The following is a 25,189-nucleotide window of genomic DNA, read 5'->3' as shown; positions in this document are numbered from 1 at the left end:
CAAATATATACAGGCAGTCCCCAGGTTATGAACAAGATATGTTCGGTAGGTTTGTTCTTAAGTTGAATTTGTATGTAAGTTGGAACAGATACATATTTTAAGTATAACTCCAGCCAAAAAATTATTTGTTTTTACCTTTGGATAGCATAGGCAAGAGTGAACATTCCTGTTAAGTTTGTTTTGTTGTCTAATGAAGTACTTTGGTCACATAATGAGAAGACAGGAAAGCTTGGAGAAGATAATAATGCTGGGGAAAATGGAAGAAGGAAGAGGGGCCGACCAAGGGCAAGATGCATGGATTGTATCCTTGAAGTGACTGGCTTGACCTTGAAGGAGCTGGGGTGGCGACGGCTGACAGGAAGCTCAGCTCTGACGTGGCGAAGAGTCGGAAGTGACTGAATGAATAAATAACAACAAAAACTCTTATGTGAGGGAATGGGAACTTCCTGTTCTCTCCCCTGTTTGTAACTAGGAGTCATATATAAGTTGTATTTTGTAAATCGGGGACTGCTTGTACATAAAAACAGGTACAAATGAATACACATACACACACACATCCATTAGGGTTGCCAGAGAGAAAACTGGAGACATCTCCTGTAACTTTAATGGTTGTGTGGAAGGATTTCAGAAAGTGTTGCTTGTCACACAACCAGATAACTAGTTATACCTTCTGAAATTCCCTTTTCTATGCAGCCATTAAAAGTATAAGAGACTTCTCCTACTTTCACTCTGGCAATCCTAATATACATATGTGCAGACACACATTCTACTCTCAGATCAGAAGGGTTTTCACAGTGTGGATGAAATTAAGACAGTCCTTTTTCTCAGACTCGCGGTCTAAAAAAAAACACTGCACAAAAGGAGGAGGGAAGGGTGGGGAAAGAAAAGGAGAATAAGGCGGCTGAGTCACCGATTTTTAATGTTACAGAGTTCTTTTAAGGACCAGCTGTGATGGAAATGTGATGCCCGTGTTCGGAAACATGCCTCACTGGGCCTCGGGGAAGTAGTCTGATGTCCTTCCCTGAACCTGTAATGCAGCTGGAAGTTTCTGGTCTTACGGGATGAGGGCTAACTAGAATCCTCCTGCTTCTTATCCCTAACACTTCAGTGGATAAAGCTCAGGGACCCGAATTATATCACCGTTCCCAAAGCAGACAATCCTTAAATGGAGAGGAGGGTGGGGAGAGGAAAGCAGATGTGAGCAGACATGGCAAAGATGACACAGTTCACCTTACTGTCTGCTGAAATCAGGAACATACATTGGCTCTGAAAGCTTATTTCCTCTCCTGTAAAAATCCTGTGAGCAGATACCCTTGATGGAGAGCAATCTTTTCTACATGGGAAAAATAATCTTACTGGAATTCAGAGGGGAAAAAAACTACTTTTTAATATCCGAGAATTGTCTGGTATGGATTTAAGCAGAATTAATTCGCCCGTAGAAGGTTGCATTCCTAAAATTAGTTAACCCTCATGGTTGGGCAAGTTTTATGGATTAATTCCAAGAGGATCAAAAGGTCAGTTGTGCTATCTTGTTCCACTGTATGTGTATGAGCCATGGGAGGTTCTTTTTGGCAGTTTTTAAATGTCTCTTAAAATCATATCCTAGACTTTAATGTGTAAAGTCAATTTTATTTATAAAATTTATAATATTTATAAAAACCTGACAACAACCTTAACTAAATCACGTGAAATACTCTATGCCTGGTGGTTAACTTATGTTTGTTTTTAAAATGTTATCATGTTAAAAAAATATTTATCTGTCACATGTTTGACAGTTATCAGATTAATTCTGTAACACATAAGGAACATTTGACTTTCCAAATGAGGTGGACTACAGGTCCTATAATCCCTGTTGGGCATGTTCTTGCCCCGTGTTGTTCTCCCATGCTTAAACATAAAAGTGCTTTACAAGCATTTTCTGTATGTAAACTGTTCCAATACAACTTTTATGTTCACAAATGTTTGTTCACATTTTCCTAGTTGTCATCCCAGTTATAATAAATTGCAGGAGCACTATATTATCTAAATACTGTACTGCTCACAACACAGTAGTTAAACATGTAACAATAAAATATAGTTCTTATTCAAAGGATTGGGGAGAAAATAAGGCAGCAATAGTAATGCTGAAAGGTTGCTCATTTTACTGTGATTGTTATTATTGTTGAGAATCAGCAAGGCTGAATTTGGAGACCTGGGTTTGAATCCCCTCTCAGCCATTGGGTGGCCTTGGGAAAGTCACTCTCTCTCAGCCTCAGAGGAAGGCCAAGGCAAAAACCCCTCTGAATATATCTTTCCAAGCAGACTGGTCATCATAATTCAGAAATGTCTCGAAGGCACACAACAGCAAATGATTATTGTTGCATTTACTGTTATTTCAGAGTTAAACATATATTTAAAATAAAACACTGTAGCAGTTTTATGATCTCTTCAAATAAAACTCAGTACTTTTTGTATCTGTGATGTGAATAGTATGAACATCAGATGTTAAAAGTATGGCCATCGTATCTAGCTTTTTATCCTGACTTTGCTTGCTTTTTTTGAAAGTTCATTTATGATCATTTTTGCTGTATGTGCATGATCTACTTCAGATTTTTTCAAGTTTAGCACTATCTTGTATTTGTTACACAACAATATTGGCAGTTAGTAATATAGTTTGATGTGTAAGCATTTAACAATATGGACAGTTATTCTTAAAGTGCTGAGGTTTGTAGCTATCATTTTGCAAGGAGCTGACACCTGTAGGTTTTCTGTAAATATTAGTGTCCAAACCTCCAACTAATTTTCATATCAAAAATGGATCTTGTTTAATTATTTGTAGAATTGTACTTCATAATCTTTGGTATAGAATTAAGATACATCCCAAATTTTAACAGAGCACTCTCTGTGCTTTTTCCTTCTTCAGAAAAAAGTCACGAGTACAGCCAGTCGTGATTTTAATAATTAAACATTAACACTTGTTAGTTTCTATGGCAAAAGTAGATTTGTTAAAGGTCATCCTCACATCTTTGTCTTCTGTTCATGCTGGATTTTTTAATGGTGGAAGCTCCCATGTTGCCCAGTTACCTCAGATATGCTATTTTCTCTAGTAATCTCGTAAATTCAAATAAGTTTGGCATTAATAGGCCGGTAATGGCATGTTTCTGACATTTTGAATGACATAGCATATGCTTCATGTCATAGAATTATGAAAAAGGTGACTCTTTTGAATCCTCACCTTCAATTTATTCCTGAAACTATAGTTTCATTGGCATATGGAAGTGATATTTCAAGACTTTGATGGAAATGTAGGCACTCAGAAATCTCACCTTTTGCTTTTAGGAGAAACACTGCATATTTATTTGCTGCATCAGAAAATAGTCCTTGTAGCCTTGCCTTCAGAAGCAGTCAAGGGCTATTTCACTTTGGAAGAAAGGGTCTTTGATATTCAGTAGCAAAAGTTGTACTTGGCTTCACAGTGTGTCTTTATATATTTATTCAAAGGTTTTATCAAGAAAGGGGAAAATACATGAAAGAGACTGGCCGGTCAACTGATCTGCAGCTCATGTATTCCAGTTTTCAAAGTCTTAATTATAAGCAAGTCATACTATATTCTAGGCAGTGTTTTATCCCAAAGCACTAAAGCTATGTTTCCTTGGGTGTTAACATAAAAACTGCTGGCACATATTTTTGGTACAACTATGTAATGGTCCTAAATGTGGCTATAAATGTTTGCATACACAGAATTCAGGGTTGAGTCATTAATTTATTCCTAGCATTGTAAGATGCTGATACTTATTAAAACTTTGGATTCCAAAATCAAATCGAAAACTAAACATGTTGACCATCTTTATTGTGTCCGATTCTAAGGAAAAGCTAGGTTTTGTTTAAACATAGTGCCTCAATTGTTTTGGAATTATGAGAGTTTATTTTTTTTATGCTCTCAAATTCTTTAAAGTGTGCTGTTACCTATGTGGTCCTATTTCCTCTTCCTTTGGTATCTTTGATACCTTTGACCAGAAGAAAATGTTAGTTGCACTGAGCCAAACTGTAGGGTTCCTTTTGTTGATCTTTAGTGCTGAGACACTCCCCTTGAGTTGAATAAACCCTTGACAGCATACTTTAGCAAGACCCTGATGTACAAAAGACCAAAGTCTCTTTAAAAACGAATTTGCTCTTCCCACATTTCTGACTTCGCACTGTAGGACAAAAAGACAGCATTTACTTTTCACTTAGCCTTTGCTTTAAATCACAGATAAAAAGGAAATGTTGCTGGGATGTGGGAGGCATAGCCTTGTGTGTGTGTTCGGCCCATCATCTTGCCAACTACAAAGGGCTCCTTTCTAGTTCAGCTGAACTTTGCCATTCCTGAAGGCCAACCATGAGCAAGGTTCCTTAAATTTTGCAACTAGAAGAAAAAAATATTTGAGCCTGGTTTTTACCATGAACTCTGTTTACTCCTTGTATAATTCCTTAGATGAAATTACAATATCATATGAAGCTGTTTTACTTTTGCTCCTGCTGAGGTTTTATGGTCACTCGGAGGATTGATAAAAAGCAGAAAGTCAATACATGCAATTTCTCTCTCTGTGTGTGTGAATGTTTGGTGCTTGAGACATACAGATAGCAGGTGCTATAAAAAGCAGGAATCTCAGCAGGCAAAATATTACTATGTCAACAGGGAATGAATTACTATGGTATGTGCTTAGGGCAGACGGAGGATGTTTTGAAGTGTCTAGCACATGGATCCTCTGATATCTGCAAACCATGCAACTCCTGGTTGCTGTTAGGGCAAATGATGCTCTGAACGGTGGTCGATAACAGCACATCTGTCACCGTCCATAATGTTTGCTCCAGCACTAAACTCTGGTGCAGCCAGTGAGTTTGCTGCTATAATCATGGCAAAATAAACCGTCACTAGTTCCCTTCATGTGTGAGAGTATAAATGCTTTTCCTTACACACAGGTTCGGTTTGTATGGAGCATGCATCACACACATAAAGTGGCTTTAGTTGTCACTGAAGAATGTTGATTTTCTTTTTAACCCTTCTTTTTTTAAAAAAAGATGCTGTCCAAGGTACTGAAGGATATAAAATTAATAGAGGGCTTTTACATTTGCCAGAGAGAAAAGTATCTCCTTCATCTGTAACATTTTGGGGAGATAAGTTGTTGAGAACACAGTTTGCAAATCATAGGTCTTTCTGCCCAACTCTCAAGGTATAAAAAAGTTGACTGGTTCTTCTTTCCATAAAGGAAAGACGTGTTTGTTAGTATCTGAAATAGATAGCAGCATTATTGAACAAAAACATACTAATCTGATGGAGGCTGACACCTTTATTTAAACATTTATAGGTTGCCCCACATGCTGGTTAATCTACAGTCGGCAATAAAATACAGCTATAACAACAGTAGAAAAAGCAATTTCCAAAAAAAGGTATTTAAAACCTGTTGTTTTTGTATGAGTTAAAGTCAGCGCCAACTCACAGCAACATTATGCTAGAGTTCTCATGGCAAAATTAATTCTGAAGAAGTGTTTGTGTTAAAATTGTCCTAAAGGCAAGGAGAAATGAAGGAGTGTCTTTGGGATTTGTGTGTTACTGTTTTGTCTTATGGGGGGCAGTCTTAAGTGTTGTGGAGCAGGAAGTCTGTCTTTTTCTGTTGTATGTCCTGTACACAACATGTCCTGTATTATAATTCTGTGTCTCTGGGGGCATTATTGTGAAAACTACATCTGCTGCTTCCATGAAAAGTTATCACCTAAAATAGAATACGTTTAAAGAGCCCCTCACATGAAACTGGGCTATCCCTTCTCTGCTATTTTTTTTCTTTACAAACAAAGGCCTTTTTATTTAAATAGGAATTTCAAGATTAAGTAGATGTGTAGAACAATATTTAACAGGGTAATGTGCTGCATTTTTATCAGTACTCTTATAGAAGATAGAAAGGAGAGGTTGCCCTCTCCCTTCGTTGGAAGAACTTTATAATTCCCGCTGCCCTAAGAAAGCTCAGAGCATTATTGGGGATCCATCTCACCCGGCATTTTCTTTTCTTTTCTTTTCTTTTAAATTATTGCCATCTGGCAGACGTATGGGGTGAGAAAGACAAGGACAAACAGACTGAAGGGTAGCTTTTATCCCAGAGCAGTGGCTATGTTTAACTCCATGGTTTCTTACTGATGTGGCATTGGGGGCTGTGTGATGGTATTGGGAGTGTGATGAGATGGATGTGTTGTTTGTGGTGTATGTGGGGGAAGGCATGTAGTTTTGTTGTGCAATAGCACAATGACAAATAAAGCTATTCTATTCTAGTTGGTAGCCTTTTATTTATCTGTCACTAATCTTACTAAGTCGGAAAGATAAAAGGCTACCAACTGCGAAACAAGAGGGTGCATGATGAGAGTACACTATCATTTAGTTGAGTAATGCTGACCTTTCATTAATCTTACTGCAGAGAGAGCCAACATGATGAAGTTGTTTGTGTGTTGGATTGCAATTTTGGAGACCAGAGTTCACATCCCCATTTGGCCATGAACAATGGGGTGACCCTGAGAAGATATGTTCACTCAGCCTCAGAAATCCCTATGGTAGGTTATCTTTAGGGTCGCCATAAGTTGGAAACAACTTGAAGGCACACTACAACAGCGTCTTTCAAGAAGTGCTGGGGAGCAATATTGTTGAAAATACAAAAAACCACATACACCCAAAATCCAAATCTTTTATTTTTTTTAGTGACTCTAATACCAATCTTGTTTCTTGGCCATTGAGTGAGCCTTCTGTTTAGTGTTTACCTCAACATTCCTAATGTTAAAACCTTATCTTAAATTATAACTTTAACAGGAAAGATTGATGTATAAGGAAGACTAAGTAAGGGGCTATGCATACTGTTACTACATGCTGGCTGTGCACCTCCTGCTCTGACCATCTTCTTTGGACTTTGAAAGAAAGTAATGTTCTAATGAAAGCTTTGTAGAATGTAATTAGCTTGCATTTGTGTTGCTAATATTGGCAATAAAAATTTTGGAGCTGTTTTATATTACAAAACTGTTGCAGTAGGAGCCAAATACACTTAACGGTAGTAGAGATATTGGTAGAGTTTTGATGTAGATAGTGTGTTTGTATAATTCATAAACCTACTTCTTTCCAAGCAACACAACTTTTTCAGGATTTACCGTCCTGAGGAGTTCAGACTTAAAGTAATCTTACTGAACAAAATGTTATAATCTGTGAAAGGAATATAAATCAATCACTCTGGGACTGCACCTCTCATCATTCTGAGAAAGTATCACTAATAATCATGGTGGTTTGATGCTGCTGGGAATTGTAGTCCTACATATCTTGAGGCCATCAGGGATGAGAATTCGCTTCTTGTTGCTTCCACAGATTTCTACATTTGACCTCTTATTCTTTTTCAGTAAATCAATACATTTTAAGGACCCTGAGAATCTCCTTTATAAAACAAATAGTTTCAGTGTTAGAATGCTTTGTCCTCTTATGCACTCCATGCGTTTTCAATAAATGACACATGTATTTAATTTAAAAAGCTGAAAACTGGAACACAGGGCAACAGAGCTCACTCAAATAATGAGTGAAAGGAGACAGATCAGATTTTAAAATAAATACTTGAAATGGGAAGAAGGAAAAAAATCAGTAAGCAAACTAGTCATGATGCTATTTTTCCAAATTTTAGATAAGATCACAATGTAAAGTCCCCACGGAATTCACTGACGAATACTACAAGATTGCTCTTTGCAATAAATACATTTTTTGAAGATTGTGCCCAATAGCCCAAAAGGACTGCATTGCTTCTAGTATTTTTTCAAGCACTAAATGATCCCAAGGGGTGTGGGAAGGTCATCAGAAACTAACCTCCATTCCTTTGGAAGAAAAACTTGTTTACTTGGATTGTGCTCACATTGTTTAGAAATTTATCTATTTATCCTCTATCCTGTAGTCATGTCCTTTATCGATTTTTTTGTTTTCAACCTTGTAGATTTGGTAGTCTTTATCCTCTTTTATTGAAAATGAAGATTAGTAAGGTCTAAGGGTTTATAAAAACTTAGCAAGCTTGGAGCGGCTAAGGAGAGCTATATCACTTGTGGTTCTGCATCTGTTATTTACAGTAGGAGTGGGGGATGTAGCCAGATGCCTTTTTCCGGCACTGTCTTCTTGGATTGAACTCTTTATCCAAAGCGATGTTCTTGCTGTTGTTGACAGGATCACTTACCCGGAGATGAAACAGAGATGAGTCACGACTCCAGCAGCCCTTGGTCCTGCTGCACCCTGCGATTAACCTCTTGACTTGTTTATATGATCAGGGCTTAACGTGATTTCAGGTCTTTCTCTTCATATAAATAACACTTGAAAGCATTTGTAGTGTGTGCAATCTAGTCCTTGCTTTACACAAGTCTCCTACTCAGCATTTCTGATGTGGTCAGAGAATGGGAAGTAGGGAATTTCATTTGTGGAGCAGTACACAAGGGAAAAGTTCTGGTGCAGCAAGAGATGGATTAGCTTCTGGCTTTATTAACAACCTCATGCTGTTTAGTTAAAGATTTAATTTTGGCATCTTTGAAAGTAACCTAAACCTGGAACAATACCTTTCTTGCAGTCTTCCTTTCACTCTGGGCCTTTCCACACTGCCATATAACCCAGAATATCAAGGCAGGAAATCCCAAAATATCTGCTTTGAACTGGAATACATGGCAGTGTGGACTCAGATAACCCAGTTCAAAGCAGATACTGTAGGATTTCCAGCCTTGATATTCAGGGTTATATGGTTGTGTGGAAGGGCCCTCTGTCTCTTGCAAGCTGCATTACAGCCTACAACCAACCGCAAGGTACATCTACACTGTGGAATGAATGCAGTTTTATAACACTTTAAATGCCATGGCTCATTACTATGGTATCATTGGAGTTGTAGTTTAGTGAGGCACCAGTACTCTTTTGTAGAAAAGGCTAAAGTCCCAAAAAATTACAACTTGTATGATTCCATAACATTGAGCCATGATAGGTAATGTGGGATCAAACTGCAGTAATTCTACAGTGTAGATGTGAGCTACTAAGAATGGCTGCTGTGCTGAAATATTATAAACGATATTCTATGTTGTGGATGTATGTAGTCTTCTGGTCTTTATGTGATCCCCTGTACTCTTAGCAGAATAGTTTTTTTTTTACTTTTTATTGTTCTCTCATTCTGCCTCTTTGTGTCCTTAAAGGGAAGAGTAGATATTTTTTCCATTGTCTTGTTACTATTTCAGACTTTTTTATTTTATCACATCTTGCTTTTGAGTATGATGCCATATGTATGTTTGTTGTCCTACTTACTGTATTATTTTATTACTTAGAATTATCTTTCCCTGACCCCATGTCTCTAGCTGTCTTTTCACAGTTAATTCTTTCTTCTGTCCTGCTGCACATCCCACCCCCCCCCCCACCCCCCATGATAACTCTCCTATTCATTTCTCTATTTTTGTTGCCCTGTCATCTTCTGGCTTGTATTCATTTTCTTATTGAACTGCCTCCACTGCCTTCTATTTGTTTTGTTCCTTTCAGTGATCTTCGTGTTCTTTGGTCTTTGTCCAAAACTACTTCCTCCTCTTTTAACACAAAAATATCATCAGCAGTTTCCACAGCTCTCTTATCTGGTGTTCTGGTTATTCAAGCAGGGAATAAACCTCTTTTCCCCAAAAGGTTATCTGGGACTGATAGTTTGTGACTTTTACTGTTGTCTGCTTTGGGTCTCTTTTGTAGAGAGCAGGATATGAATAATAATAATAATATTAATAATAATAATAATAATAATAATAATAATAATAATAATAATAATACCTTCCCAAGGCCACCCAGTGAATTTCCTCAACCAAACTGCAAACCAAAATCTCTGGATCTCTGGAGATGTTGGTTATTGCTCAGACCACTAGACCATTGTGCACAAATGTTTGCTTTCCTTAACCCTCCAAAGTTCCCCAAAACCCAAAATAAAAAGAATGCTAAAATTAGCCAAAATGGCATCCAGAAGTAAAGTTGAGTCATTTCAGGCGCTTTCAAATGGCCTGCTGGGGGCACACGATGGAAAAATGGTTCCCACCTCTTGTCCAGTAGCCAATAGAGCAGTGATTCCCAACCTTTTGTCCTTCCGTTGTTTTGGACTTCAACTCCCAGAAATCCCAGCCATTTTACCAGCTGTTAGAAATTGTGGGAACTAAAGTCCAAATCACTTGGAGGACCAAAGGTTGGGAAGCACTGCGATCTAGTGTGTCTGCATGTGTGCGTGAATTGCTGCAGTTAGCACTGAATGACTATAGAAGGAAATTCGCAGAAAACCCATTATATAGTCTTATACTTTTTCATACCTTAACAAGTGCTAAGCTGTTAAAAAAATTTGGATTCACCTCTTTGTAAATCATGAAATGCAAGTTTTGGATAGTGTTATGGTCTCATCTATCAGGCCTTCCAGGAACATGGTGTTCTGTGGAAGAAAAACTAGGTGCAGAAAAATTTCAGTTGTCATGTTTACTGTTCTACAGTGTAAACATGAAAATAAGCATTAAAGTAAAACAATAGACATAACTCTTCTTATCTGTAATTGAATGGATGAACAGGTTATGTAGCATAGCTCCTGTTATCTCTAGCATAGACAGCAATGGAACCAGAGATTGTATTTGACCCTGCATAGCACTTGAGAGATGTAAAAAGACTATGTGATAGGAAATCCCTATAGATTCTCCATGCTAATAATGATGTTTGAACTGTTATAGAGAAAATAGTATTTATCCAGATGAACTGTATATCTGAAAACGAAAGAAAACTCTTTACACTGAGCACTAATACACTTCACACTGAGCACTAATACATTACAGACGGAAACTTGAGGACTGGTTGCAAATTCGAACTGTACATGATTAGCCCGTATTAAACAATTAGGGTTCAGATAACTGCGGGAGCATCTACATTGTTGAATGAATGCAGTTTGCCACCACTTTGACTGGCATGTCTCAATGCTATGGCATCTTGGGTTGTGTACAGGCAGTCCCTGAGTTGCAAACATGCAGATTACATACAACTCATAGTTAAGAATGGGGGGGGGGGGGGTGAGACAACAGGAAATGAGAAAAATGTATCCCTTGGAAGGGAAATTCACTCCTGAAAGCCTTATCGTGGGGAAAAGGTGTCTCCACTGAACCTTTATCACCAATCCTTGTTCCCACACAATCAGTTGGTCTTCTTTCTCTTCTTTCTCCAACCAGTAGGATTCTAATATTGTAGTCTATTCAAGTCCTGTTTTTTATAGGCCCAGCTCCAGGGTTTGGGGAGTCATAAATAAGTTCTGTCTACTTATTATATGCAAACTCTTCAGCATCTTCAGTGCCAGAAGGCAGAATGAAGCAATTACTTCCTCATTGCACATGTACGTTCGTGTTTGGGTTTAATGGACTGTTGATAGTTTCTCTCTCTCTCTCTCTTTTTTTTTAAAAGCAAAACTAATGAACTGCAAAGCTCCATTAAAGTTCAAAATTTAGGGCAGGGGTGGGCAACGGTGTTAGGATCAAGGGGCAAGTTTTTTCCCCATGCCATTCTGGTGGGTAGCATTGGTATACTTTTCATAACTTGAAGTGATGTGACATTTCTTCCAGTTTGGGTGATAATGGACATTATTTTTGCCTTGGGGTAGAAACTTAAGGGTAAAAGAGACAATTTTGTATGCAATTTTTGGATAAGAAATTGCCACCCTTTCACGTTTCGGGGATGCTGTGAGATTTTTTCACACATCTGCCGCACTTTCGTCATTTAGATGCATATCCCCTAACTCATTTTGTATGATATGACTTTTTAGGGAGAACAATTTCTGCACAATGTTGTACGTGTACAAAATTTTATAAGTAAAAGTATCCTTGGATTTGTCTGCATTTTAAAAGCCAGTGGGTATTTTGTTTTGTGTTATCCACAGAAGGGACTAAATCTTCATTAAAGCATAATACACAAAACAACAGAATGGGTTAAGCAACAGCTGCTCTGTTAGCCTTTATGGTGTATTCAAGACTTGCTTGCAGGAACACGTTTTAGGGAGAAACACATGCTAAGAAATTGTTGCCAGGAGAAGCAAACATGCTGCTTTTGAGCTTATTATTGGCTTGATTATGTACCTGATCTCAGCTTTGGCCATAGGATTTGGTCACTGCCTTTATGTTTCCCATGTATTTATGGGTATTGATGCACTATAATAACAAGGGTGATAAAAATTTAAGGGAGTATAGTGGAGCCAGTTAAAGGCCTCTTAAGACATTTGGTTTAAGACCTGAAGACAAGTAAGTAGGGTATAAAATTGGATTTAGTACAGTAGTGAATGAAGCTAATAGCAGAATGAGATGAGGTCAGACTTCTTACATTGCTGTGTCTGTATTTTCAACAAATAAAACATTTAAAGCTGTTAAAGGGAAGTCGAAAGGTGTTTTTCTCTTCTTAGATGAATGGCTTGTTTTGGGATGAAAAATCATCATTTTTACCCCGTGATGAGTGGTGATGTTAAAGGCAATGTAATGAAAGCATTCATTATCCTATTGATGATGTTCCACAGAGCAAATTTATTCTTCCGCTTGTAGCTTCACTTAAGTTTAGAAAGACAATTCAAGTTTTTCCATTTATGTATGAAAATATGGAGTGCTGTTAACTGGTAACCGAAGCCATTCTAAACCTCTGTCTGCATTCATTCAGTGCTTTCAGTACTCTTTATGTTTGAAGGCAGCCTTGTGGAAGCTTTTGGTCTGCTGCTCCTGATTGTGTCTACTCTGGACACTGCAGAAGTGATTGGACACAAAATGTTGGAGAGACTGTACTGTCTCAAATTTGTTTTGGCTGGCTGAGCTAATAAATCCTTAATGTGTGGCTATCTGCATTGGCTTTCTAGCACATGCTGACTGACCATTAGCTATGGCTGAACTAGAACACTTCATTATTCATTTAAAACTTGAAGGCTAAGCACTTCTGGTCAAGAAATGGAAAGCGAATGCACTCAGCTTCAGCTGTGGTTTTATTCATCTAAGATGGATGAGCGTGCTTGCTCTGAGTCCAAATTTATGAATTTTACAAACTTTTCAATCAATTTATTAATTCTCTGATCAATGGTCATACGCATTTACAGAAACAACATCAAACAAACATCTAAATAAAACACTTTACAAACCAACAGTTAAAAGTAAGATGCAAGCAGGATAAAACAGAGCATGCAAAATATACATTGTGAAGTGCAGCAATGCAAGTTCAATATGTGCTGCTACAATTATGAATTTTGATATGACCTGTGGATAATTCGAGGATCATCCCGTGCAGAGGATAAGATGTCATCACCACTTCAGGGGCCAGCCACCTTTAGTCACTGGTATTTTCCTTCCCAGGCCTTCAGAAATTCCAGAAGAAGCACCATGGCTGAGAGAGTAGAGGATGAAAGGCCAAGTTCTTGCCTTTCTCCACTCCACTCAGAGAAAGTGATGTTTCCTTTTTGGATAAAAATTAAGGTACAGTACTTACGTTGACCCATGAATATGTCAACCCAAGTTTTTGGGGTCAATTATATGACTAAAATTTCTAGACTTATACTTGAGCATATATGGTAGTCAAAATATAAAAAAGAGTATGCAGCAATTCTTTAGATACACCGACTGTACCCATGTTATGCAACATATATTTGAGGAAAAAAGTTTCATCACAAAGAGAAACTGCTGATCTTGTACTTACATAGAGATAAGTCAAATTCATTTAAGAAAAAAAGAGGGGAGGAACTGGAAAGCAGCAGACTTGCCATTTACATTAATAGAGATTTCATAAACAAATTTTTAAATTAGAACATTCCAAAATAGGTGTCCAAGAACTTTTCAGAGGTTACTGGCACTTGCCTTCTTTTAAATAAAGGTGTTTATTAGGTGTTATTTCTAACCTTTTGGTTACCTATTATTGGATTTTCTTTACACAAAAGAAAAATTAGGTGAAGTAAGACCAGGTAACCAAGGAAATGACACTTCCTCCTCTGTGTTACTATTTGTACTGCTCTGATATAGGCAAGAGGGATTGTAGCATTTTCCTTTTAGCCTTTGCTTCAGTGTTGTTTTAGCATTTTTCAAGGTAGTGGGCCGCAAGTGACCAGCTCCTGGCAATGTGTGTCAGCAGCACAATCTGGAGATAAAGTCACAGTCCCTTAAACAAATACAATAAATAGGTTTCAATTTATTATTTATAGCAAAGCACTGCTACTGAGAATAAAACGCACTTTTGAGGAGCTCAATTATCTTGCTCATTCTCCTATTTTAGGTGCAAGGTGTAATCCTACCTCAAACCTTCACAAAGGGATGTGACCTCAAGCTACTATGAGTAGCAGCTTTGTGCTCAGGCTCTTTCTGGAGACAGGCATATCCTGTTTTAGATGAAGGCAGTGCAAAAAATGACACAGATTGTGTATGAGCATAAACAGATGGAGTGTGAACTGGAATAAAGATGCATTCCTTCATGCTCATTTACCTGGGAACAAGTTCCAGAATAAATTAAACCGATGCTTGAATGGAAAGAAAAAGGCTGATGTTTCTGAAGAATTAGCAAACCCTTTTCATCAAATTAACCTGTATTTAGGCACAATGCCGAGACCCTTTCAGAAGTATGCACATTGATAGCCAACCCTCTATTTGTTTGTTTACTTACAGGTCTAATCGAATTGTTACTTTAAATTACATAAGTGTTCACTTTAAGTGATCCTCTGATTCTGGGATCTCCTCTAATTAGGTCTAACATTTGGATTTAGTCCATTACCTTTATATTCAGCCTTTTCGGTTTTGAGTTCAAAGGCATACATAGTTTCTGTGTTGTATTCTGAGAACAACTCTTGGTTAGATTGTAAGATAATGAGTAGTCTAACACAGGGAGCTGCATGGTCAAACCACCTTTTCCCAAGTGTTAATTTCATACTGTGTCCAATCCAAGGAGAGTATTCTTTGGTACTGCAGATGTCTTATGTTGCAACCCCCATAATGCCTTACTGTTCACCATGTTAGCTTGGCTTACTAGAAGTGGACATTCAGACATCTGGAAAACCATAATTTCCTGTCTTTGTCTCTAACCATGTCACAGATTAAGCTAATTCGGGAGCAAGGTGAAGATTGATAACAGATAATTCCATTTTAGGGCTTTCTTTATGTAGCTTCTCTTCCTTCCATTGTAGTGATCAGATCAGATCCTGCAAAGCATTTCTAACTCTTCCACTCTGTGTTCTATTTTCTTCCTGGCAGTCGTTGTAGTTTTGTGTTTAGGAAACAGAAAATAGTGGTGGTGTGCGTGTTGTGGGAAGCATAAGAAGCTGTATTGGGACTGGAGAAATCTCAGACAGACTACTATAGTCCTTCAATGGTCATTGTTTAACTTTCTCAACTTTCCGCATGTGTTTTGAAACCATCCCTATGTCCAAATGCAGAATTGCTTCAAGCAGACTTTTTCAACCTGATTTCTTCCTAGATGTGTTGAGTACAACCTCAGTATCCCTAGCCAACGCTACTTGATGTGGAGATCTGCACCCACATAATGCCTGATTAAGAGAAGTTGCTTTAGAGCAGTGGTTCTCAATCTGTGGGTCCCTAGCTGTTTTGGCCTACAACTCCCAGAAATCCCAGCCAGTTTACCAGCTGTTAGGATTTCTGGGAGTTGAAGGCCAAAACATCTGGGGACAGGTTGAGAACCATTGCTTTAGAGGGATTCATTCTTCTTTATTATTACTTTGGATGGATTCTTATCTTCATAATGTTTATCTTATCACCATGATAAGATAAACATAATGTATGTCCTTTATTTCATTCAAGATTTTGGTTTTTAAGTGAAACTAGAGTCTTATTTCTGGGTGGAAATGGAGCACTGATCTGTGTCTTTAAGTGTGTTTGATCCCTTGCAAACCACACTGTGGTCCCATGAACTAATTTGGAAAATGAAAAGGAGCATGACATAAGGCAAATGGTCTTTGGTATATATAAGAAGAATGCAAAATGATGGCATACTTCCAGAACATTAGATAGCATTAGGAGTCTGACTTCTAATAATTTGTTTAGATTTGAATGCTCCATGTAAAATCAACATCATTAATTGTTGATGCTCCATTGCATTGAACCACAGCTGATGCTCCCTATTCTCCATCTAGTACTAACATTCTAAAATCAAGCTGCATTTGTAAGTCTTTGTTGCATTGCATCTTCTTGTCAAGATATATTCCAATTGTATTCCATCTTTCCCAAAGGAGGGACTCAGAGTTATAATGTGAGGAGTTTTTCTAACCTTACAAAACATTTTGGTTGTTGTTTTGTTGACTTCAACTTGTGGTGATCCTATGTATGAGATACTTCCAACTCAGCCTGTCATCAACAGCCGTGCTCAGGACTTGAAGGTTCATGCCTCCTTCCTCCTAGTCCAATCCTACAAATTCCCCTTACAAATTAAGCATATGAGGCAATAAAATAGTCTTGCCTTCCCTCCTTACCAATTAGAAACAATTCAATTTCTCTGTATTCTAGCCTGAAGGTAGCCTCTTGTCCTGAGTACAGATTGTACAGTCTTCTAATTTGTGACTCACCCTTTTCTTTAACGTGAGTTAAGTTATGTTAAGATTTTACCAAGGCCACTGTGGGCATGATGGCTGAGCAGTAATTTAAACATGGATTTTTCACATCGAATCGCTGAATGCTTCCAAAGAAGAGTTTCATTGTATAGTTGTTCTCTCTCAAATTTGGGCAGGAAGGGGGTTTCTAATGACATTGTCCCTTATAACTTTCTCATTTTTCACATTCTTCTTTCTAACAAAAAAAAATGAGGAAAAGAGGAAATAGCCAGTGTCTTTTGATTGGTAGAGTTAGGAACAATCCATCTGAAAGTACCCCAGGACTCTGGCTGTTACATAAAATTGACTTTACCTGTGGTATTCCGCTTGTTATGATGTAACTAGAACCAGATCCTTTTCAGAGCCCCATTTTCTTGCAGCTGTTCAAATAAAAGTCTCTGCTTTCCTAAGTGACATTATAACTTAGGGTCACTCAGTTGAGCATAACATTTATCCTGCCTACTTGCATACCAGTTCACCCTCGAGGACAATTTATAAACTGCACTTTGGAGCCTGTGTGAGTTTGTAATGGGTGATTAATTAATGATCAGCTCTGGAAGTTGGTGCCTTTTGGACCTGGCACTCATGCATTGCCTTTCTCATAGATTTAGAAAGAGCTTAATTGCTCTTGGTGTCTGGCGGTAGCTGAACAGACTCTGCATCTTCTGTGTTTCTCTTCTTGAACTTCTAAAATCCCAAAAATGTTAGCTTCATTGATATACTTGTAATATGACCTGTACTGTTTGCTTAATGGCACTACACCCCAAGTTCTTGGAAAGAAACCCTTTCCAACTTTGATACTTGTCTTAAAAAAAAAAAACCAAGACATTCCAAGGACTAACCATGGAACACTGCATATAAAGGCTCTCTTTTGGGATTATTTCTGTGGAGCTGTGCGCTAAAGACAACGTGACCAAATTGGTAAGCCACTGTATGACTATTCAGGAAAGCTATGTAAACATACTTCAGGTGGTAACTGATATTTCTAATCATAGACCTGCATAGATTGTTTTATGTGGGAGAGGCAGCTGTGACAATACGGAGAAGCACAGAGCTTGCTTTCAGTTGAATCAATAATTTCAGAACTGCTTTGGTCACAGAGCTTGGAAAAATTCATTTTCGTACTACGAGGAGTCATTCTAGATGGGTTATTCTGGAAGTTGCAATCCAAAAAGTAATCTTTTAAAGCTCTGTTTGGTCAGTAGCATTGCAGAACCAGTTCTTCATATTCTTCTGTTCTGCCCTCTAAGCTCTTGGGAAGTAGAAATGGGTTGGAATAGTTTGTTTTGGGTTAAAGTATTTTTCCATTCTTGAGACTGAAGACAATTCCAAGTATTAATAAAAGGAAGGAATATGTGAGTTTTTTTTAAAAAAAAGTTTTATTAAAAGTCAGAGTTGTTAATCTGAAAATAATGAGTTTCATTTAAATAATCTCCTTAAGGGAATCTGAGTCATTGGTTTGAAACTTTTGAGCTTGGTGATATTTTCAGCTGTGATTTATTTCAGTCTTCAGGGGTTTCTTTGAATCTGAACTTCACCTGTTTAAGGAAAAAATGTCAATTTTTGTTCTCTTTCTCTTTTTAAAGTTCTGAACTGAAAGAGAAAATATTATAGGCCTTCTTGGGAAAGGAGTTTGACTAAACCCTATAAAAATAATGCAATCATTATAAGTTTACAGGCACACATGTATATATTTATGAGAGTAAGAAAAAAGCATACAATTAATCTTATTTCAAAAGTGATAGGTTTTATGGAAACTGCTGTCAGAAAATGAGAATTACATTTTTGGAGTCTTAGTCTTAAAGCATATGAATAAACTAGCATATACAATACCCATGAAATGATAGGAGTATTGATGTGGGTGGAAGCACTAGCTTTGATCCTGTTTGCTATTTTATGAGTGGGCATTACTTGTTTAAGGCAGTTCTGTCCTCTAGTGATGATGCAAGGGATTAGCCAGTCTTTCTAATAACAGATATTCATGGTATACACAATTGTGTGAGAAACAGTTTCAATAGCGGGTACACACGTAGAAGAACTCTGTTGCTCATCAGTTTTGGTGGCATATACCGCAAGCTGGGTATGTTGGACAGAGTCATGGAACCATGCTCCATGCACCCTCTTAACTGCTGCTAATGTCACTTGTCAAGAGCAAAATAAATTGCTATTTATTGCAGGGGAAATTAAACTTCCCTGCAATAGATGGGTCAGTTTGGAAAAAGTTTATCCACAGAGTCTGCATAATAAACATATTTACTGCCACATATATTGTGCAGTAAAATGATTAATGGTTGCTCTTGAATGGAACGTTGATTTACATGCAAAATATTTCTTGTCTATCTCATTAAGAAACCCAGCGGCTTGTCATCATGGAATAATTTTAATATTGTCAACTTAAGCTTTGTCCTAGAAAGTCTTAGTGTCTTGGGGTTGTACTGACAGGGGTTTCCCTAACCTCTAATTAGAGGACATTTAATTGGTCAAGCAGTGCTGACCAATTAAACAGCTATACTTAATCATTCAATCTAGTCCTGTAATTTCATTCCTTCATGTATCTTCATGTGTTTATTGCCACTGGCTCTGATTGTTTTATCTGCACAAAATTCTGTTTAATTTCTCAAAACCTCATTTAAGAGAGAGCTATTTTTTCTTTCAAACTGCATTAAATGGTCAGTGTAGATGGGGCCTGAGGTGTCCCAGTTGAAAAGGGGTCTCCGCTGCAATGGATCACATCAGTATCTGCAGCCTCACAAAGCTTTATTATCAATTTAGATTCAGACAAATCTAGAAAACCAGACAGCATGTTTGCACAATTGATATATTTATACCCAGGTTTTCAATATATAGAAAACACCATAGGAGAAAAAGGGGAGAGGGAGAAAAGAATTTTTGACAGTTCCAGGTTCTAATCACACTAGACAACTTTATCAAGGATCTCCAGTCTCAGTGCTTTGTAATATAGAAGGTGAAATTCTGTGTTACTAGGCTATTTCAGTGCTGAGTTATATTGTAGTTTTTTTCTCTACAAGAGCGGGGAAGTTAAAAGGATTTTTATGGAGTTGTGGGACCTGGAGGGGATAGTCTTTAGTACTTGCTCGAATAGTCCTGGATTTTCAAGTTTGTCTGCTTCTGCACATTCCACATCAGTCATCTATCTCTGTCCTTTTGGATTTTTTTGTGGTTTTAATGCCAATTAACTCCTCATCTGCCCTGAAGTTTTATGGTTTCTTCCTTAAAGGCACCTCTTTGAGATATGTCATTTTCCTAAAATCATCACTCATCTTTGAATATGCAGATAGACTTATTAAATTGAAGACAGTTGTTCTTGTTCCAATCCTCCTAGGGCGGTCTAGAAATAGTTTTATTTATCTTTATATTTATTGTATTACCTATTCATGTGATGAAGCAGACTGAAGTCCCATTAAACCTGTTCCATCATAAATTTGTTAGTCCCTTGAGTTGCCACAAAAGTCTTTCTTGCATTTAAGCTAAAAGTGTTGATTTAGCAAGGAAATTGGGAAGTCTGAATCTTCACTATAGCAAACAGCCTCACAAACGCTGAGAATAGTTTTCTAGAGAAGAAAACTGGTGTCAAAAAGTGGGGCACAGTAAACTCTGAAAACCATCAAATGGTTTTACAGTAAAGCCTTCAGTATATCTGCTGTAATATATTTATTTATTTATTTACTGTATTTATATACTGCTTTTTCTCACCTCTGGGGGACTCAAAGCGATTTACAACATAATAGTGGCAAAATTCAACGCCAAACATACATGTAAAAACCAAATCATAATATTGAAACAATAACCTAAACCTATAAGTTAAAATCATTTTTAAAAAGCCATGCAATGCCCCACCAGTTTAGGGGTCCCTAAACTAAGGCCCGTGGGCCAGATGCAGCCCTCCAAGGTCATTTACCTGGTGTCTATCCTAAACTTTAGACTTGGGGTTTACCTAAGTCTGAAACAACTTGAAGCCACACAGCAACGACAATCATAATTTTGAACTATTTCATCATAGTCTGGCCCCCCATGTTACGAGTCAGATGCCAGCCAATATAAACAACTCAGTTTATTGCAAAAACAACACAAAGGAGCCTAAGAAACAACCAAAAGGAGGCTCAAAACACTTTCTCTTCAGTGTGAGGTAACAATGTCCAAAAAGAACTCAAAAGACCCAAACTTGGGATATAATCTAGATTATCCTGGGAAATAATCCAGATTAAAACAAACTTAGTTGAAAAGGCTGGAAACTCGCTCCACCTGCTGGTTGGAGCTAAACAAACACATGAAAGCTACCAGCAGTAACCCACAGTGACCAATGGCCACACAATGCCCGAAACGTTGCTAAAGCAAAACCACATTGTAAAGGAGAAGTCACAGCTGCCACGTCCGGACTGCGTCGTTAGGGAGAAGTCACAGGCGTCGAGTTCCAGTCCAAGTTGTCAGGGAGAAATCACAGTCACTGAATTCCAGTCCAGGTCGTCAGGAAGAAGTCACAGTCACTGAATTCCAGTCCAGGTCGTCAGGAAGAAGTCACAGTCACCGAATTCCAGTCCAAGGTAAACACAAAGAGCCAAAGCGATGAAGGCAAGCCAGCAGGTCCCAAAGCAGTCTTCCAAACACGTCTTCTGAAACAGAAATCCCAAAAAGTGCCCAACAAAACACCTTGCCGATTGCAAATTTACATTAGCAACAAACTTTTATCTACAAGTCCTCCTCTGAACTTGAGCCAGCCAATTCCCCATCCACAGCTGGTTGCTGCAAATTCATAACTCCCCAGTATCCATCTGTATATTCTCCATGCCATCCCTCAAATGTACCACTGCTTGTGGGCTCCTCAAGAATCTCCCGGATCTCCTGAACCTTAGTCCAATCCATCACCTCACTCCCAGAATCTGACATCCCATCCTCCTGACTCCCAGTCCCACAATCCCCTTCAAAACCCTCAAAGGTATCATCATCAGTGGGCTGCATAAGTATTTCCCGGATTCTCTTCCTTTGTTGCTCCTCATCGGAATCTTGCTCACGAGCAGTCTTCCTGCCTCTTCTAATACAACTAGTAGTTTCTCTACTTGAAGACTCCATCACAACACCCCAACAGTCTCTGGGATCTTGAACCAGCCCTCCACTTTAAAAGTTTGAGGACCCCTGATCCATGGCTTGAAAATACCCACCACAATAATTTTAAAAGCAAACCATAATTTTGCCATTTTATATAAAAGGCACCATTTTGTTGTGCCATTGTTTATTGGGACTTGAGCATCCATGGATTTCGGTATCCATGCGGAATCCTGGAACTAAATCCCAACAGATATCCTGGGTCCATTGTAACCAGGAAGGTGTCACTTGCAGGTTTTATTAGGAACAGCAGGAATATTGATAAAGACCAGAGTGCTTTCATATAAGGTCATTCATTTGTCCTCTTAGTCTATCCACTAACTCGGTGATTCTCAACCTGTAGGTCCCCAGGTGTTTTGGCCTACAACTCCCAGAAATCCCAGCCAGTTTACCAGCTGTTAGGATTTCTGGGAGTTGAAGGCCAAAACATCTGGGGACCTACAGGTTGAGAACCACTGCACTAACTAAAAGCAGATAGTCCCAGGTTCGCATTCCTACTTGATCATGAAGTTCACTGGAATTTATCCTGGGCAGTCACAATCTAATCTGTTTTGCAAAAAGATTACCATTTGTCTAAAAAGCAGGGGAGACTCCTGCATGATGATGCTCTGACATTCTTGGAGTTTAAAATATGCTACAAATGGTAGTTCAACGAGGTGCTGAAAATTCTGCTATTTATCTCATACTTACCCCTTCTTTGTAAGGAAGAATATGGTTATTATTATTCCTGCCTAAGTGTGAGCACGCCCTAAGTGAGGTTGAAAAGGAGAGAAGAAAATACAACAGTTGTAAAGTTCCTCGTTATGAAATAAGGTACAATAAAGACCTGAAATACCAATAGTTTTTTATTGAAAGGCCATGATGTCCCCTAGATCTTAAAAAACACACACAGAGGGTTTTTAAAGCTATTATTTTGTTGAAAACATGAAATTGCACTGACCCAAGCTTTTATTAAATTTTGGCTCTTGCCCAAAACCCATTTTATTACTCTTTCACTAGCAGGAGGATGGTAACTCTCAACTGCATGTGCATCCTGTGCCAAGAACCACAGAAGGAGTTACGAAATAATAAAACAAATCCTTTCCCGTTTGCACAGGTTATTAACAGAATATACAGAATTTAATATACCAGATTAAAGTGGCTTGGTAAGCACTTAGCACTGCCAATCATAAAACAGTGTGTTTTTGTTTTGCAAAATATCCTAACAATTTTTAAAACTGAACACTTTCTAAATCTTTAGTATGTGAAATGTACCAAAATGGTACATTGGTTCCATTAAATCAAAGGGCGGGGGGCTGTGGAGGAAAGAGTTTCTTAGAAAACTAATTTACATCTTGTCAAAATGTGACTTAGAACATACGCTTTTCATTTAAATAGAGATCCACTAAATTCTCATACATCAGCTGAGACTTTTGAAAAGGCGATTTATTTTTTCATCATCCCTGCTTCCACCCTTGTGTGGACAGCATCTGTTCACATACTGAATTGTTTACATAATATTGTCATAGAATTTTCTGCACTTCCAAGGACCCCGTCATTGTGAAATTGGAACTTTCTCCAAAAGGGAGAGATTTAGTTAGATCGAATGTGAAAGCCATTGTTAAAATATGCATGCGAGGGTTATTCAAGGCTCTGTATTGCAGATTAGAAAAAGTACGGCAATTCAGAAAGATGGCAAACATGTTGAAACACCATGACAACCTTTATCAAAAAAGGAGGATGTTGATTTCTAAGAGAAGCAGATGATAAACTCAGGCAAATGAAATCCAGCTCTAACAATAAGAGAAGCCAAGAGAGAATTAAAGGGCAAGTAAATTAATGAAAGGCTTTTCTAATACTTTAAGTGTTTCAATATATAGAAGAACATACTTTGCTAAGGAAGCGTTACTATTGGATCAGGGAGGGGTTTCCTTCACTAACCTTTAGCTCATGATTAGTAACAGACAGGTTCTGCAGGTGAGGAGGAATCATTAATGCCATGTGCTTGGATTTTTCAAGAACCTTTTGATAAATTGGTTCACTGGGCAAATTTAGTGTCCTCTGGGGAGATAAAAAGTGGGGTCTAAATAAGACAAGAGGAGGAGGAGGAGGAAGAGAAGGAAGAAGAGGAAGAGGAGGAGGAAGAGATCATGCAATAACTTGCTTTTGATACGACAAGAGGCAGGTGATATGAAAAACAAGGCAATATTTCCCAGTGAAAAAAAGCTGGAACTAGAATCTCTGAAGGATAGGTATTGATATTGATGTTATTTAGGTTTCCACAAATTATTATGAGGGGGTGTCGGAAATGAGATCAAATTAGTGAACATACTGAAATCTTAAGCAGGCCTAGTGAGCTACAAGATTATGTCCCTGGTCCAAACTGGACAACATCATAGTAGATTATAAGAATAAGGTGTAAATAAGACCATTGGACAGTAAACCCATTGGTTAAACTGAATTGAGGAATCCAAGACAGTGCCCACATTTATCTAGATATTCATCCCTGGATCCCTTTTTATGTGTGGACAGCTGACTGGGCTGAGATTTCATTGAAGCCACCATGTCACCTCCACAAGCAGTTTCCTTGCAGAGTCATGCTGGAAACACAGAATCATAGAATCAGAATAGAATAATAGAGTTGGAAGAGACCTTATGGGCAATCCAGTCCAACCCATTGCCAAGAAGCAGGAAATCTCATTCAAAGCACCCCTGACAGATGGCCATCCAGCCTCTGCTTAAAAGCCTCCAAAGAAGGAGCCTCCACCACAGTCCGGGGCAGAGAGTTCCACTGCCGAACAGCTCTCACAGTGAGGAAGTTCTTCCTGATGTTCAGGTGGAATCTCCTTTCCTGTAGTTTGAAGCCATTGTTCGCGTCCTATTCTCCAGGGCAGCAGAAAACAAGCTTGCTCCCTCCTCCCTATGACTTCCCCTCACAATGGCTATCATGTCTCCTCTCAGCCTTCTCTTCTGCAGACTAAACATGCCCAGCTCTTTAAGCTGCTCCTCATAGGGCTTGTTCTCCATCTGCTTTTTCTACACTGCTTTTTCTGATCGCATGCTTGGGTGTCCTGTAGTGACCTCACCAGAAGCAACGTGGCCAGCAATCCTCTGCAAACAAGCTGTTTATGGCCGTTTGGAGTGATGGGTCTGTTTAATCTGTGGACAATGAATTGGAATTGATCCAGCTGTCCACACCTCCAAAACTTTCAAAACACCAGGATCATTCCATTTCCCCTTGCACAGGATTAACAGCTGGATGCATTGCTTCTGCTGTGAATCCAGCCATACATCATGTAGAATCTCAGCAGCAGCTGAAAGGTGAGTCCACTTTATTTGGCCTATGGAAACATGGCCTGAATCAGCTGTAATCATCCGCGAAAGATAGACTTGAGCTGGTTTTTAAAACATCAAGTTGCCAGGGTTGTAGCATGGCGAAAAAAGACAGTATCATGCACATGAAGTAGGTAAAAACTCAGTATTAATTCTGTTTGTTG

At 38.4% G+C, this 25,189-nt stretch overlaps 1 protein-coding gene across 5 annotated transcripts in view; it reads left to right on the top strand.

The window, feature by feature from the left end:
- The window catches only part of lrrc8d (leucine rich repeat containing 8 VRAC subunit D), a 113,506-nt gene that overhangs the window by 70,974 nt on the left and 17,343 nt on the right, over nt 1–25,189 (top strand). Inside the window, exon 1 of one of the 5 annotated variants that reach the window (XM_062978042.1) lies at nt 5,515–6,558. The exons of 3 other annotated variants lie outside the window; for them this stretch is intronic. The gene's annotated coding sequence lies outside the window, so the exon portion shown is untranslated. Of the gene's footprint in view, nt 1–5,514; nt 6,559–17,216; nt 17,514–25,189 lie in introns of those variants that run through there. One more of the 5 variants, XM_003220105.4, reaches the window with a different exon arrangement.

The sequence above is a fragment of the Anolis carolinensis genome, chromosome 4, assembly GCF_035594765.1.
Source record: "Anolis carolinensis isolate JA03-04 chromosome 4, rAnoCar3.1.pri, whole genome shotgun sequence".
In the NCBI taxonomy this organism is placed as follows: Eukaryota; Metazoa; Chordata; class Lepidosauria; order Squamata; family Dactyloidae; genus Anolis; species Anolis carolinensis.
Note: the sequence above shows the minus strand (reverse complement) of the source record. Positions and strands in the feature narration are given on the sequence as shown.